This window comes from Salvia miltiorrhiza, chromosome 7, assembly GCF_028751815.1.
Source record: "Salvia miltiorrhiza cultivar Shanhuang (shh) chromosome 7, IMPLAD_Smil_shh, whole genome shotgun sequence".
Classification (NCBI taxonomy): Eukaryota; Viridiplantae; Streptophyta; class Magnoliopsida; order Lamiales; family Lamiaceae; genus Salvia; species Salvia miltiorrhiza.
In genome coordinates, this window is record NC_080393.1 from 58,316,058 (window position 1) to 58,332,164 (window position 16,107).

The window sequence follows — 16,107 nt, forward strand, 5'->3', positions numbered from 1 at the left end:
AGATCCCAAGCCAAAGAATTCCACTAACCAAACTCTGAAGGACACCCTTCTGCCCACCCCCAACAAAAACAGCAAAAAACTACCGCTCCCAACCCCATCACCCCACGCCTTATACAACTCAGACCCTAACACTCACCCCCAACTTGATTTATCAGCTGAAAACTCCTCCAAATCCACCCTTAAGCCACAATCCAGTACACTCTTCCATGATCAAGAATGCAGTGCAGCTCCCTTCACTCCAACCTCTAAACTCCTTGATATCCTCCAAATAAAACCAAACATCACCCAAAAAAAATGGACCCGCCATACCCGATCTCCAAACCAAAAGCTTAACCAGAAAACCCCTAACCTCCCAAAAAACCCAAAAGTTACTTCCCTGAAATGGCACTCGTGCGAGGAGGAGAGTGCCGTGGATCCTTTTAATGATGGTGCAGTTGAGCTCGTTCAAAAAAGGCTCAAATGTGCGGTTATTAATGATGAAACTCCCAAAAATGCATCAGCGGCGGAGATTGCTACGGAGCAATCCCGCCGAGCACAATGAGTTGCTTGATTTGGAATTGTCGGGGGCTTGAGAACCCAGCGACAATTCGTCAGTTAGTTTGGCTCACCAAACAGAAGCGCCCCGATTTGGTTTTCCTTATGGAAACCAAACTCGTTACTAATGAATGGAACCGAATTCTGGTGAAAGTTGGTTTTAGTAATTTTGTGGCTGTTGATTGTGTCTGCTCAGAGAGGGGTCGTAGTGGAGGTCTTTGCTTGTTATGGGCTGATGATGTTCAAATCTCGCTTAAGTCCTCCTCCAACAATCACATCTTGGCTTCAGTGAATGATAATTTGCATCCGGAGTGGGACTTCTGCGGATTGTATGGGTGGAGCAAAACTGAGGATCACCATCTCACTTGGTCCCTTATGAGATCTATTCTTCCTTTCGTGACTGAAAAGTGGATTTGTGGGGGAGATTTTAACGAAACAATGTATCACTTCGAGAAGGTGGGCGGACAATCCAAATCTGACTCTCGTCTCCAGGCTTTCCGAGAGGTGGCAGATGACTGTGGGCTAACGGATCTAGGTTTTACTGGAGACACTTTCACTTGGAATAACAACCAAAGTGGCAACCAAAATATTATGGAACGACTAGATCGCATCTTGGGCAGCATGCAATGGATGGATTCGTTCCCTGGTTTTGAAGTTATTCATCTGCTCCGTAAATCCAGTGATCACTGCCCTCTACTCCTCACTTTGGAAAGTTCAAGCGAGGAAACTCAAAATCGCCCGAAACCTTTTCGTTTTGAAGCGATGTGGCTAAAGGAATAGGGTTGTAAAAATAAGTGTAGGCAACTTTGGGAGGCGGGTGGAGATACGCATTCGGTCAGTGGAGTTCAAAAAAAGTTAGCTGATATGGGTCCGGAATTAAAACTTTGGGAAAAATGTGAATTTGGGCACGTGAAAAAAAGGTGTGAAAAAATTCGTAAGGAGTTGGCGGACATGCAGAAACCTTCGAGAGACCCGTTCACAAAAGAACAACAACAGGCCCTTGAGAATGAACTTGATGATTTGTTACAAAAGGAGGAGATAATGTGGAAGCAGAGATCTTGAGCGGACTGGATGGCAGAAGGAGATCGAAATACGGGGTTTTTTCATAGAGTGGCTGAGGGGAGGAAGAAGAGAAATAACATACGAGAGATCACGAGGGCTGATGGTTTGGTGACAAGAAAGAACCAAGAGATGGACGAGGTTTTTAAAGAGCATTTTCAGACTCTCTTTACGGCTGGTGATTTTCATAACCCTGCTGAGGTGCTCCGTTCTATCGAACCCATGGTCACTGACGATATGAACGAGGTCTTAACTGCCACCTACACCCATGAGAAAGTAGTCCAAGCTCTCAAACAGATGCCCCCTCTCAAGGCCCCCGGGCCCGACGGTATGCCTGTCATCTTTTATTCCTCTTGCTGGGCTACTGTGAAGTTTGATGTCGTGCCTATGATTCTTAGTATTCTTAATGAGGGTGCGTGTCCTCGACCTATCAATTCTACCTATATTTGTCTTATCCCAAAGAAAAAGAAGTGTTCCCTTCCCTCTGATTTTCGGCCTATTAGTTTATGTAATGTGATTTACAAAATTGTCTCTAAAGTCATCACGAATAGATTAAAGATTGTGTTACCCTCTATCATCAATGAGAGTCAATCCGCTTTCGTCCCAGGTCGTCATATAACTGATAATGCTCTATTAGCCTTTGAAAATTTTCATATGATGAAGCTTAATAAAGCTAAGGCTCATGGTGTGTTTGCTTTTAAACTTGACATGGCCAAAGCTTACGATAGGGTTGAGTGGAGTTTCCTCGAGTCTATGATGCGGAGGTTGGGTTTTCATTTTTCGGTGGTTGACTTGATTATGAGATGCGTTTCCACTGTCTCTTTTCGTGTTTTGGTTAACGGTTTTCCAGGTGACCAATTTGAGCCGGGACGTGGCTTAAGGCAGGGAGATGATCCGTTTCTTTTTCTCTTTTATGCAGAAGCTCTCTCCAGCTTACTCAGAAGGGCAGAGACTCAAAATATGATACACGAGGCTCGTATTTGCCGCTCTGCTCCCAGAGTCAGTCATTTGCTTTTTGCCGACGACTGCATCATTTTCGGAAGGGCCAACGCGGATGAAATTAGAAGGATTCGTGATATTATCGGTGACTACGAGCATGTGTCAGGGCAAAAAGTTAACCTTGAGAAATCCTCCATTTCTTTTAGCAGCGGAGTTGGGGTAGAGTTACGTGGTGAGCTTGCGGGTTTGCTTGGGGTGCAGTATATCGAGCAAGGAGGTAGATATTTGGGTATTCCAAGCACCGTGGGACGCTCGAAGACTGAGATATTCCAAATGTTGGTTGATCGGACTAGGAAAAAATCAAAGGATTGGAAGAGACAGTTTTTGTCGGGCGCAGGGAAAGTTGTTCTTATCAAGGCGGTCCTTCAAGCTATCCCGTCATATCTTATGAGTTGCTTTGTGATCCCGGAGCAGATTTGCCACAATCTTAACGGCATCGCGGCACGCTTCTTTTGGGGCCAAAAATAGGAAGAACGCCGCATTCATTGGAAGAGTTGGAAGAGTTTGTGCGTGCCGAAGAAAGAAGGGGGACTCGGATTCAGGGATTTGAGTCTCTTTAACCGTGCTATGTTGGCAAAGCAGGTTTGGCGAATTATTCAGAATGATTCTTCCTTGTTAGCACGTTCTCTTAAAGCGAGGTACTTTCCTCGGACGGACATCCTCCTTGCTAGTAAAGCCCATAATCCTTCTTACATTTGGACTAGCTTGCTTGCAGGTAGGGATCTCCTGAACGAGGGAGTGGCGTGGAAGATTGGTGATGGTTCTCGTATCCGCATTGGTCATGATGCCTGGTTACCTGATGGGGAAGGAAGGTTTCATGTTGCTCGGGTTGGGGAGAATCTCAGGACCATGAAGGTGTCGGATCTCTTCTTGGAAGATGGAGAGATGTGGGATGTGGAAAAAGTTCAAGAGGTACTTCCTCATACGGAGTGGTGGAAATTTACTGATTGTTTTCATGGAAATCGGACGGATGTGGACATGCCTTTCTGGCCCCATGATAAAGGGAATGTTTTCACAGTTAAGTCCGGTTATTTTCTTGCTATCTCCAATAGACGTAGATGAGAGGCTTCAACCTCTTCGAGGGAGGATCATCTCTGGAAATGGATTTGGGGCCTTGATGTCATTCCTAAAGTCAAACTGTTCCTCTGGCGATGTCTTTCTTCTTCATTACCGATTGCTTTGAGTCTTAGAGGACGATCTATTGATGTTGATCCCATGTGTAGAAGGTGCGGTCAGTTTGAGGAGACGGCAGAACATGCTCTGCGGGATTGTCAATGAACTGCTTTATTTTGGGCTTCTTCGCCGCTACGCTTGAGACCTCTTGGAGGTGAGGAACTGTGCAATATCCCCTCTTGGTTCGAGAAGATCAGACAAATCCCTCAGATAGAAGTTCACAACCTGTTTGCTACTCTCCTGTGGTCAGTTTGGTATGCTAGAAACTTACTCTTATTCCAAGATAAAATTATTGCCCCCATTGAGTGCTTCCAGATTGCATACAGAGCTGTCTGGGCAAAACCAATAAGCATTCCTAATGTCCAAAACTCCCCTTGTCAAGTGGAGTGCAGTAGACGAGGTCAATTCAAAATCCGGTGTGATGCGGCTTTTGCCTCTGGAGTGGGAATGGCTTTTGGGGTGGTGATTTCTGATGCTGAGGGAAAGAAAGCGGGATGCTGTTACGGGTTTAGGCCGGGAGCAGTCTCGGTGATGGAGGGGGAAGCTACTGCTGTGTTGGAAGGTGTTCGCCTCTGCACTGAGAAAGGCTTATCGGACGTGATTATTGAAATGGACTGCCAACGTCTCTACTGGAGTTTAGTGAACAAAAAATCTGATCCTTCTTATCTGGGAACCACTCTTGACAGAATTTGGTCTGCTGCCATGGCGTTACAACGGTGTTCTTTCAGCTGGACGTCTAGAGAAGGGAATGAAGATGCCGATCGCCTCGCCAAATTTGCTTTATGTAATCGTTTAGCTCCTTCCTCTGTTGAGGTGTTTCCTTCTTTGTTGAACTCGTTTTCAAGCTAGTAATATCAATACTGCTTTTCCTAAAAAAAAAAAAGAATGGCTGCAGAAGCAGTAGAAAAGAAACTCTATGATGCTCGGATTTTAGACTCCCCAACAACTGTCACCTCTACCCATTACAGCAGCAGCGCAAGGGCACGTCGAGATCTCGAGAAAATTGTTATCAGTAGCCCCGAAGACGCGCTGCTGGCGAGACTATCATGATATGAACCCGGCTCATATCGCGGCATCCCACCATTCAAATGAGTGATTGATAATCAACTCACATCCAATCATTCAAAATAGTGATTATTTACCACTTCAGAATTGGGTAGATTTTTTAATCAATTACCCCTCTAATCCTATTAATCTTATCTATCTCATCCACCAAACCAAACGCTTCCCGAGTGTTTTATAACTTTTTTTTTTATTTTTTATTTTTTTTATTTTTTATTTCTGGGTGAGATGAATGATTACATAAACATTGTTCAATCTTAAACCTAAGTCACTTAATTCAATATTATCACTCATTTTATACATGACGGGACCCTCTATATATATATATATATCTATTAAAAATACAATAGTCATTAACTTTCTTTATTAAAACTCGTGTCCAGCCAAAATAGTATATATGTTAAAAAGATAATTATGAAAGCTAATTGGATTAGTGAATCTAAATTAATTAATAAATGTAGTATCAAATTAAAGCAGTAGAAGTTTAAAAAAGTAATGATATATATAGTGGAACATGAAATGCAATACTAACTACGTTGATACCAAGGGCAGGTGTTTGAGTTTTTATGTTGGATTAACTAACTAACTATGATTAATTACTAGTAATTACAAGGCTCTGACGCCAAGCTCTAACATAGTTGCAGAAGGAGGACACCATGGGTGGACTGTATGGAGGTCGATCGGTTGTAGTAAGGAACAAGTCCAAGAAAGCAGAAGTAGGAAATGGCAGCTGATATGATGAGAGAACGATGTTTTGTTGGGTGATTTAGCATCCGCATGGAAGTCGTAAAACTTGTGCAGAAAAATACCAACGAGAGCCCCATGATTGTTAGCAATGACCAAAGAAAAGCACTCATGTTAGCATCTACGAATTCTTCGTACTTCTCGGGATCGGTAGACCCCATGATCGGTGTGCCGGCTTTGTGTGTTGCCGAGTCGTCCTGCCACACACCCCCGGGAGGGTTGATCGCCGCCTGGAACGTCATGCCGGCGATCAGGGCCAGAATCATCAACACCACCTCAATCGACACCTTGTTCAAACTGGTATTTGACAATTTTATCGTCGTTATATGTTCGAGGATTTTTGTTATCTGAGATTGAATTGTGTCTTGGGGGCTCTGGAGGGAGATGTCCAAAGCTGTTTCTCGATTGGAATTCCTTGAACATTGATATTCTACTCCATTGTTTTCTACCAAATACCGCACAATCTAAGATGATCAAAGGTCAGTAGTTTGAAGTATAAAGGTGAATTACTCATATTTAAAAAGTAAAGGTTTAACCAAATACACATACCGAAATTTGAACGAATCGAAATCGAAATTGGTGATTTTTTTACTAAAGATTGTTTAAAGTTGTTAGAAATTGATGATTTTTTAACTAACCCAAGTTGAGAGAAATTGAAATTCCGTCCCCATATAGGGATTTCAACGAATCGAAATTGATGATTTTTTTAACTAACCCAAGTTGAGAGAAATTGATTAATTTTATAGAGTTTATTAATTTACTAAAGATTGTTTAAAGTTGTTTAGTTGTGTAATCAAATAGATCATTTTTCCAAGTAAAAAAATAATACTAATATTAAATCAATATTTGATTAAATAATCTTTGCTATTATAAAAATGTTTAAAACCAAAATTGAGTCAATTAATCAAGTGAGAAAGTCGATGTAGACAACTTACTACCTAACAGCCAAATGCAAAACTGTTTCTCCATAATCATCCTGCAAATGGACAAGCTCACGAAAATGGTTCTTATAACATCAACTCTGATGGATACCTTAGGACTTGCTTCCTCATATTTGTTAAGAGGTATCCGTTCTTCGGGTACGGGAGGTCAGGAATCCCGGATGCCATCCTCATCATAATCCTAGTTCATAACTAGTTAGCTCAAACCGCTAGTGATTTAGTTGTTTTTTTTTTTTTTTTTTTTTTTTGTATATATGTTATTTGTATTTAAATTATTAACGAGCATTTAGTATTTTTTTTTTGTTATGTGAAGAATATTAGTGCGTCAAGTATTACGCTTATTTTGAGATATCAAGTTATTATTATCAATCCTAATTTTTATTATGTAAGTTGTTAAGACATGTTTTGATTAATCTTAGTACCTCACATCGAAAGAGATTTTTTTAATTTCATGTTTATAGTCATGGCCAGCTATTATTTGTGAGGTTGGCCCATTTCTCATTCCTTCTTCCTTTCCTTTTTGGGTCTAGGCCAACTTCAGGGCCCAGAACCGAGCCCACCCACTTATCCCAGCCCATTCCCAAACCCTAGCCCACTCCCCTTTTCGGATAAACCCCTCCCGCCTATCTCCTCTCTCTCAGACTCCTCGAATTCTCCATCTTCCACCGCCCTTTTACCTTGGTTACTCCACCGCCTTCAATGGCGCCCCCTTTTTACCGTTGCTGTTACTTCCCTTATATCCCAGATGCTCTCTCATGTTGAAAAAAACATAGTACGAAGGACAAAAAGGCTCTGCTATTCCTTTTGTGGTAGATTCCTTGATAATACGGGATTCCCTGCTTGGGTGGAGGTATCACCAGGCTTTCCTGACCATCGGAGCCCTGTTTGGTGGTTACTTGAGTAGATCTGAGCCATCAGAGTTCTGAACTTGGCTCCTGCTGTTGGCGGTTCTGTTGAGATCTGAGAAGCTGCTCCGTCGTCCATCCCTGGTCTTGATCATTCAGCTGCCGGAAGGGTTGCTGAATATAAGGGGGAAAATCTGAGCCCCTGTGTCCCGAGGACACCTTTTCCCCTTCTCTAACTTTCCTTGTCTTTCTTTCCTCTGACTTTCCCTTGTTTCTCTTTTACTTTCTGCTTGTCTTTGTGTGTTGCAGAGAAGTGGAGAAGACCAGAGGAATCGAGAAGGCCAGAGGGATCGGCACCAGAGGAATCGAGAAGGCTAGAGGGATCGGCGCCAGAGGAACCGAGAAGGCCAAAGAGATCGGCGCCAGAGGAATCGAGAAGACCAGAGGAATCGAGAAGGCCAGAGGGATCGGCGCCAGAGAAACCGAGAAGGACAGAGGAACCGGCGCCAGAGGAACCGAGGCCAGCGGGTTCCAGTCCAGCGGGATCGAGGTCAGCGGGTTCCAGGCCAGCGGGTTCCAGTCCAGCGGGATCGAGGCCAGCGGGTTCCAGTCCAGCGGGATCGAGGCCAGCGGGTTCCAGGCCAGCGGGTTCCAGTCCAGCGGAGTCGCCTCTCCAGTCCAGCGGAGTCGCGTCCTCCAGTGCAGCGGATTCCAGCAGAGCCGATTCCAGTCCAGCGGAGTCGGAGGCGCCAGAGAAATCGCGGCGAGCAGGGAAGTCACCCCGAGCAGAGAAATCGCGGCGAGCAGGAAAGTCACCCCGAGCAGAGAATTCGCCCCGAGCAGGGAAGATCAAGTGCTTGAGCACGAGTGGGGGAGACAGGAGGTTCGGGAACCAAGAGGTGTAACCCTGGCTAGGCGAAGATACCCAACAGTGGTATCAGAGCCACGGTGACCTAGCCAGGGCACCCTCCGAACTCATCTTACCCACCCCGCCGCCCTTTGGTTGCGCCAATTCGCTCCCGACGAGCAAGGATTGTGGTAGGTCCGGCTCTTCCTCCTGAAGAGTTCGGCTCTGGTAAAGCGGCTGTAACCTTAGCTCCTAGATTTAGGCTTGGTCAAGGTGCTGCTTTTGTTTTTATCTTTTGGTATCTTGCGTTCCTGAGTTTTTTGTTTGCTTCCGCTTGTTGGCATCTTAACTCGATAATCCCTTGGCATTTCAAGCCAAGTTAGATCTCCCTTGTAGTTGGTCCAGTTCGTCTGGATTCTCCTTTAAAGGAGTCTCCTCGTGCGAGTAACCTGGAAAGCAAGGAAGAAAGGGATTTATTCAGTTTGGTTGTCTGTGTTCTGCTTTCGTGTTACTTTTACTCTGTGTTTGAGTTCTCTGAAAGGTCTGTGTGCCTTAAAAACTCTCTTGGATTGAGAGTTTGTGGACTGAGTTAGTCCCCTTGGAACCTCTAGGGTGACCAGTGCGAACCTTGCTCCACAGATCAATCTGTGCTGAGATCTGGGCTCTCCACTGCTCTTTAACTCTAGGTGGATCCTCTCAGGTCAGTTCTGACCTCCCTTCTGTTGTGTGATTCCTTTGTGCTTGTGTCTGTTGTTTTCTCTTTACCTGTTGCATTTGCATAACCATGAACAACATGCATGTAGTGCCATTTAATGGCAGGGATGATTTCCAGAATTGGAAAATCAAGATAGAGTGCATTCTTGTAAAGGAAAAAGGTAAAAAGGGCTATAACCACTAAGATTGATGAGTCTGTCACTGATGCTAGGCAGCATGAAATGAATGATAGTGCTAGAGCCACTATTTTGTTAAACTTGTGTAGTTCTGTGGTTAGAAAGGTGTCTCATCATGAATGTGCTAAAGATTTGTGGGATGATTTGAACTCCATATATGCTGCACCTACTGAAGTGTCAACTTGGTCTTTGCAAAATCAATTTATGTCATTTCAAAGGGATTCTTCAAAGGATGTTGATACTAACATGGATATTTTCAATAAACTGCTGCATGATTTAAAACTAGCTGGAGATGACTCCATTGAGAAATATGCTCCCCAAATCCTTTTAAACTCCATACCCGAGTCTTTTTCTGAAGTAAAGTCTGCTCTGAAATATGGTGGTTCAAAAGTCACTTGTGAAATGATCACCAATGGTCTTAAGTCTAAAGAGAGTGAACTCAAATTGGTTAAGTCAAAGCCTCTGCATGGTGAAATCCTCTATGTGAATAAGAACCAACCCCAGAGCTTCAATAGGGGTCAGAACCTTGATAAGCCTAAGGACATGAGACCTTACCATCAGAAGGCTGAGCATAGTGGTCAAAACCAGAACCAAAACTCTAACCAAAAGCCTAGGAAGGTCTACTGGAACTGTGGAAAACCTGGTCACTTTATCAATAGGTGCAAACTCCCTAGGCAGAAAAGGCAACCTGTCCCTGAAGAGCCTAAACAAAATGCCCATAATGTGTATGAGGATGACTGTGTTTATATGATGCATGATTATGATTTCCAGTTCATCAGTTACTCAAATGTTATTTCAAAAACCATGAGCTCCAGTGAATGGCTCATTGACTCTGGCTGCACTTTTCATGTTACTCCATTCGAGCATATGTTTCATAATCTTCAACCTGTTAAGTCAGGGCATGTTGCATTGGCTGATGGTCAGAATTGTGAAATCATGGAGAAGGGTGATGTATGTTTAAAATTTGAAAATGGAAAGTGTCTCACTCTAACTGAAGTCAGATTTGTTCCCAATTTGAAGTTCAGTCTGTTGTCTGTGTCCCAAATTGCTGATAACATGATAACTGGATCTGTTGATCACTTGAGTTTTCAGTTTAAAAGGGATTCTGAACATTACTTCTCTGCACTTAGGAAGGGGAATTTATATGCTGTGCATGCTGAATCTGTGCCCTTACATGTTGCAAATGTGGTTCATGATGATAAGTCTGCACTTTGGCATGCTAGACTAGGTCATATAAGCAATAAAGGCATGGATATTTTGAAAAAGGCTAGTTCTTTTGGAGATGACAAGATTTCTGACATCACTTTTTGTGAACCCTGCATTCTAGGAAAGCATCACAAGTCTGCATTCCCCATTTCTGTTCCCTATCCCAGAAAACATGTTAGCACTGAAATACTTGAGTATCTGCATGCTGATGTCTGGGGCCCTGCAAAGGTGCCCACTCATGGTGGCAATGTGTATTTCTTGTCTGTGATAGATGACTTTTCTAGGAAAACTTGGGTGTTTCTCATGAAGCAAAAATCTGATGTGTTTGATAAATTGTCTAAGTGGGCTGTTCAGATTCAAAACCAAACTAGAAAGAGCATTAAATGCATAAGAACTGATAATGGCCTTGAGTTTTGTAATCATTCCATGGATAAATGGTGTTCTGAGTTAGGCATCATTAGGCATAAGTCTGTCCCATATACTCCACAGCAAAATGGAGTTGTTGAGAGAATGAATAGAACTCTCCTTGAGAGAGTTAGGAGTCTTCTTGTTGCTTCTGGTCTCTCTAAGCATTTCTGGGGTGAAGCCCTTATGACTGCTGTCTACTTGATTAACAGATCTCCTTCTGTGCCTCTACTTGGTAAATTACCTGAGTCTGTATTCTGGAATAAACCTATATGCTTGAAAAACCTGAGAGTCTTTGGCTGTGCTGCTTATGTGCATCAAAATCTTGACAAGCTTGAACCTAGAGCTAAGAAGTGCATTTTTCTTGGGTATCCTGAAGGAGTTAAAGGATATAGGCTGTGGGATAGGTCTGTACCTGGGTTCAAAACTTGCATTAGCAGAGATGTTTCTTTTAATGAGCTGAGTTTTCCTTGTTTGCCGAATTCCTCACATTCTGCTGCTCCAAGTGAGGTGGAGAACCTGAATGCTTATGATGCTGCTAGATATGAGTTTATGTATACTCCTGTGATTCCTTTTGAGGTGGAACCCGAGCCAAACCCTGAACCTACTCCTCCCCTTGAACCAGTAATTCCTGAACCTATTGTGAATGAACATGATGTGCCTGTGAATAATGATTTGAATGATTATCAACTTACAAGAGATAGAGAGAGAAGGCATGTTAGGCAGCCTGCTAGGTTTGATGATTACAACATGTCTATGTATGCCTTTAATGTGTTTAACAATGTGGATCAGACTGAACCTTGCTCTTATTCTGAAGCTGTTAACTCTGATGAATCTGCTAAGTGGTTGACTGCTATGGAATCTGAAATGAACTCTCTGCATAACAACAATACTTGGATTTTGGTCCCTAAACCTGCTGACTGTTCTATTGTTGAGTGCAAATGGTTGTTTAAGATTAAAAATGAGGTGGAAAATGTCAGATATAAGGCTAGACTTGTTGCTAAAGGTTTCACTCAAAAAGAGGGCATTGATTACAATGAAATATTTGCTCCTGTTGTGAAATTTACTACTGTGCGCATCATGCTTGCTCTCTGTGCCCATTTCAACTGGGAATTGAAACAAATGGATGTCACCACTGCATTCTTGCATGGGGAACTTGAAAATGATATCTATATGAAGCAGCCTGAGGGTTTTGTGGACAAAAACTTTCCTGATCATGTGTGCCTCCTCAAAAAGTCTTTATATGGTCTAAAGCAGTCCCCTAGGCAATGGAACCTGAAATTTGATCAATGCATGAAAAGCTTGAACTTTGTTAGGAGCAGTTTTGATCATTGCTTGTATCACTTGGGTGGTAAGTCTCCTGTATTCTTGCTTTTGTATGTTGATGATATGCTTATTCTTGGTCCCTGTTTGAAAACTATACAGCATGTTCAAAAGTGCATTTGTGAAATGTTTGACATGAAAGACCTAGGTGATGCCAAGAAGATTCTAGGCATGAGCATAGAAAGAGATAGGGAGAACTGCACACTTTTGCTGCATCAATCTGAGTATGTGAATCAAGTTTTGCATAAGTTCAACATGTTTGATTGTAATCCTGTCAGTGTGCCTCTTGGATCCCATTTTGAGCTTAGTAAGAAGCAATGCCCCACCTCTGACACTGATCTTGAAGAAATGAGAAATATCCCATATGCTAATGCTATAGGCTCTGTTATGTACTTGATGATTAGCACTAGGCCTGATATTGCATATGCTGTTTCTTGTTTGAGCAGGTACATGTCAAATCATGGTCTCCCTCACTGGGAAGCTATGAAATGGCTATTTAGATATCTAAAATCTACTATAAAACATGGTCTGCTTTTCTCCAAGTCTAATAATGGTGTGAAATGTGTTGGTTATGTGGATTCCAATTATGCTAATGACAGAGATAGTAGGAAGTCTTCTACCTCTTATGTGTTTACTTTGTGTGATGCTTGCATTAGTTGGAAGTCTCATTTACAAGGCATTGTGGCCTTATCTACTACTGAATCTGAATATATAGCTGCTACTGAGGCTGTGAAAGAAGCAATATGGTTCAATGGAGTGCTCTCTGATATTAACTTTGTTGATGATAAACCTGTGCTTTTCTCTGATAGTCAGTCTGCTATACAACTGTGCAAAAATCCTGTGTTCCATGATAGAACTAAACACATTGAAGTCAAGTATCATTTTATCATAGATGTTGTGGAAATGGAAGATGTTATTCTGAACAAGATTCCCTCTGAGTTCAATCCTGCAGATATGGGCACTAAGTGCCTACCAGTTGCAAAGCTGGAATCTTGCAAAAGGACTTTGAACATTGGGCCTGGTTGATCCCTCTGTGTCTTTGTGACAAGTTCAGCCTTTGTGGCTGCTTGTTTCTGTTCTTTCCTTTTGTTGTCTTCTTGTTTGCTGCATGTGTTGAGTCTGCTCTGTCCTGTGTTTGTGTGCTCTGCATGTTTTTTCTTTTGCTCTGTGTGTCTGGTCTTCTGCTTCGTTCTGTTGTCTTGTGTCTTGTCCTGTGTCCTTTTCTTCCCTGAATGTGTGTGTCCTGTGTGTGTGTGCTCTGCTGAGTCTGTTGAGTCTTCGATGATAACCTTTTTTTGGTTTGAGAATTGGTGATTTCCCTTGGGTTGGTCTCTGTGGTTTGAGACTGAGTTAAATATTCTTGATATTTCTCTCACCCTCTCTTATCTTGACTTTGTGGCAGATGAGAGTAAAAATTGGGGCTGTGATGATAACTCCAAAGCAATGGCCGGCCCTTTCCTGGTGACAGAATGATCAATGTGCCAAAGGTGGATATGTGAGGTTGGCCCATTTCTCATTCCTTCTTCCTTTCCTTTTTGGGTCTGGGCCAACTTCAGGGCCCAGAACCGAGCCCACCCACTTATCCCAGCCCATTTCCAAACCCTAGCCCACTCCCCTTTTCGGATAAACCCCTCCCGCCTATCTCCTCTCTCTCAGACTCCTAGAATTCTCCATCTTCCACCGCCCTTTTACCTTGGTTACTCCACCGCCTTCAATGGCGCCCCCCTTTTACCGTTGCTGTTACTTCCCTTATATCCCAGATGCTCTCTCATGTTGAAAAAAACGTAGTATGAAGGACAAAAAGGCTCTGCTATTCCTTTTGTGGTAGATTCCTTGATAATACGGGATTCCCTGCTTGGGTGGAGGTATCACCGGGCTTTCCTGACCATCGGAGCCCTGTTTGGTGGTTACCTGAGTAGATCTGAGCCGCCGGAGTTCTGAACTTGGCTCCTGCTGTTGGCGGTTCTGTTGAGATCTGAGAAGCTGCTCCGTCGTCCATCCCTGGTCTTGATCATTCAGCTGCCGCAAGGGTTGCTGAATATAAGGGGGAAAATCTGAGCCCCTGTGTCCCGAGGACACCTTTTCCCCTTCTCTAACTTTCCTTGTCTTTCTTTCCTCTGACTTTCCCTTGTTTCTCTTTTACTTTCTGCTTGTCTTTGTGTGTTGCAGAGAAGTGGAGAAGACCAGAGGAATCGAGAAGGCCAGAGGGATCGGCACCAGAGGAATCGAGAAGGCCAGAGGGATCGACGCCAGAGGAATCGAGAAGGCCAGAGGGATCGGCGCCAGAGGAACCGAGAAGGCCAGAGGGATCGGCGCCAGAGGAACCGAGAAAACCAGAGGAATCGAGAAGGCCAGAGGGATCGGCGCCAGAGGAACCGAGAAGCCAGAGGAACCGGCGCTAGAGGAACCGAGGCCAGCGGGTTCCAGGCCAGCGGGTTCCAGTCCAGCGGGTTCCAGTCCAGCGGGATCGAGGCCAGCGGGTTCCAGGCCAGCGGGTTCCAGTCCAGTGGGATCGAGGCCAGCGGGTTCCAGTCCAGCGGGATCGAGGCCAGCGGGTTCCAGGCCAGCGGAGTCGCCTCTCCAGTCCAGCGGAGTCGCGTCCTCCAGTGCAGCGGATTCCAGCAGAGCCGATTCCAGTCCAGCGGAGTCGGAGGCGCCAGAGAAATCGCGGCGAGCAGGGAAGTCACCCCGAGCAGAGAAATCGCGGCGAGCAGGGAAGTCACCCCGAGCAGAGAAATCGCGGCGAGCAGGGAAGTCACCCCGAGCAGAGAATTCGCCCCGAGCAGGGAAGATCAAGTGCTTGAGCACGAGTGGGGGAGACAGGAGGTTCGAGAACCAAGTGGTGTAACCCTGGCTAGGCGAAGATACCCAACATTATTTTTAAACGATGCATTATATACTTAAAATAAATTGATAAAAAATTAAATTTTATTTTTAACTTACATTTATATTATTTTAAAATTACTACAAATTGGGTCCCCTAAAACAAAATCCTGACTACGTCACTTCTCGCCACTAAAGAGTCTGGGAACTTGATAGTGCCCACGCTTGCTTCGCTAATAAAGCTTTGTTAAACCCCTGCGGATGTTTAAGCGTTTTACTATGTCAAAAACACTTGAATTTCAACAACTCATCACTATCACTATCACTATCACTGTATATATTATTCCAGCCCATGTCCAATATTTTGGTCTCATTGTTTCTTGTTCTTCGTTTATGGCTTCAGGTCTCTCTCTCTCTCTCTCTCTCTCTCTCTCTCTCTCTCTGTTTATGTGTAAGCCCACGTTTGGTTGGGTGTTTTTAGAGGTTGGAAAGGGAATCAAGTAATTGAATCCATTACTTGTTGTTTGGTTTGGGTAATGAGATAATCATTACCCTTACTTGAAGGTAACCCAATCACCCAATTTGTTACCCCTCAAAATAGAGAAACAAAAGAAAGGGAATCCCTTACTAATGATTTATTTCCATTGTTAAACCAAACACTCAATAAAAGTAATGGTTATTGTTACCATTCCACTCCTTTATTTGATTCCATTCCCTTTCCATTCATCTACTTGAACCAAACGAGCACTAAGTCTACTAGCACTCACACGCATACCATCTCAATCCCAACCTCTATGCAAATGGGAGAAAGGGAGAAAGATTTTGAAATCATGAAATTTGATTTATGGAAACATATTCAATATGCATCTTAAATTAAAGATTATGTCTCTTTAATTTAGGATAGAAAAATCAATCAAAACTAAATTTAGAATGAATAAGGTATTATTATTTAAATTCATCTATCCTATTTCCTCTCTTCTTTGAACAAATTATAATTTTTTCTTTAATTTTTTATATCAATTTTTATGATTCTATTTGCATTTTTTAATTATTGCAATTAACAATAAATAACTTATGCCGATCATAAATACTTGTTCTGTTGGGCATAGTTTCAAAGACAATACGTTGTCTGCTGTTGATACTTTTTGTGAATACTTACTTTCACGAAAATCTTTGGCATCTATTTCTGAAACACCTCAGTGTATAATATGCAACCTTGTTTCTTCCCTTAAGGTTGCTATTGTGGTGCAGTTGTA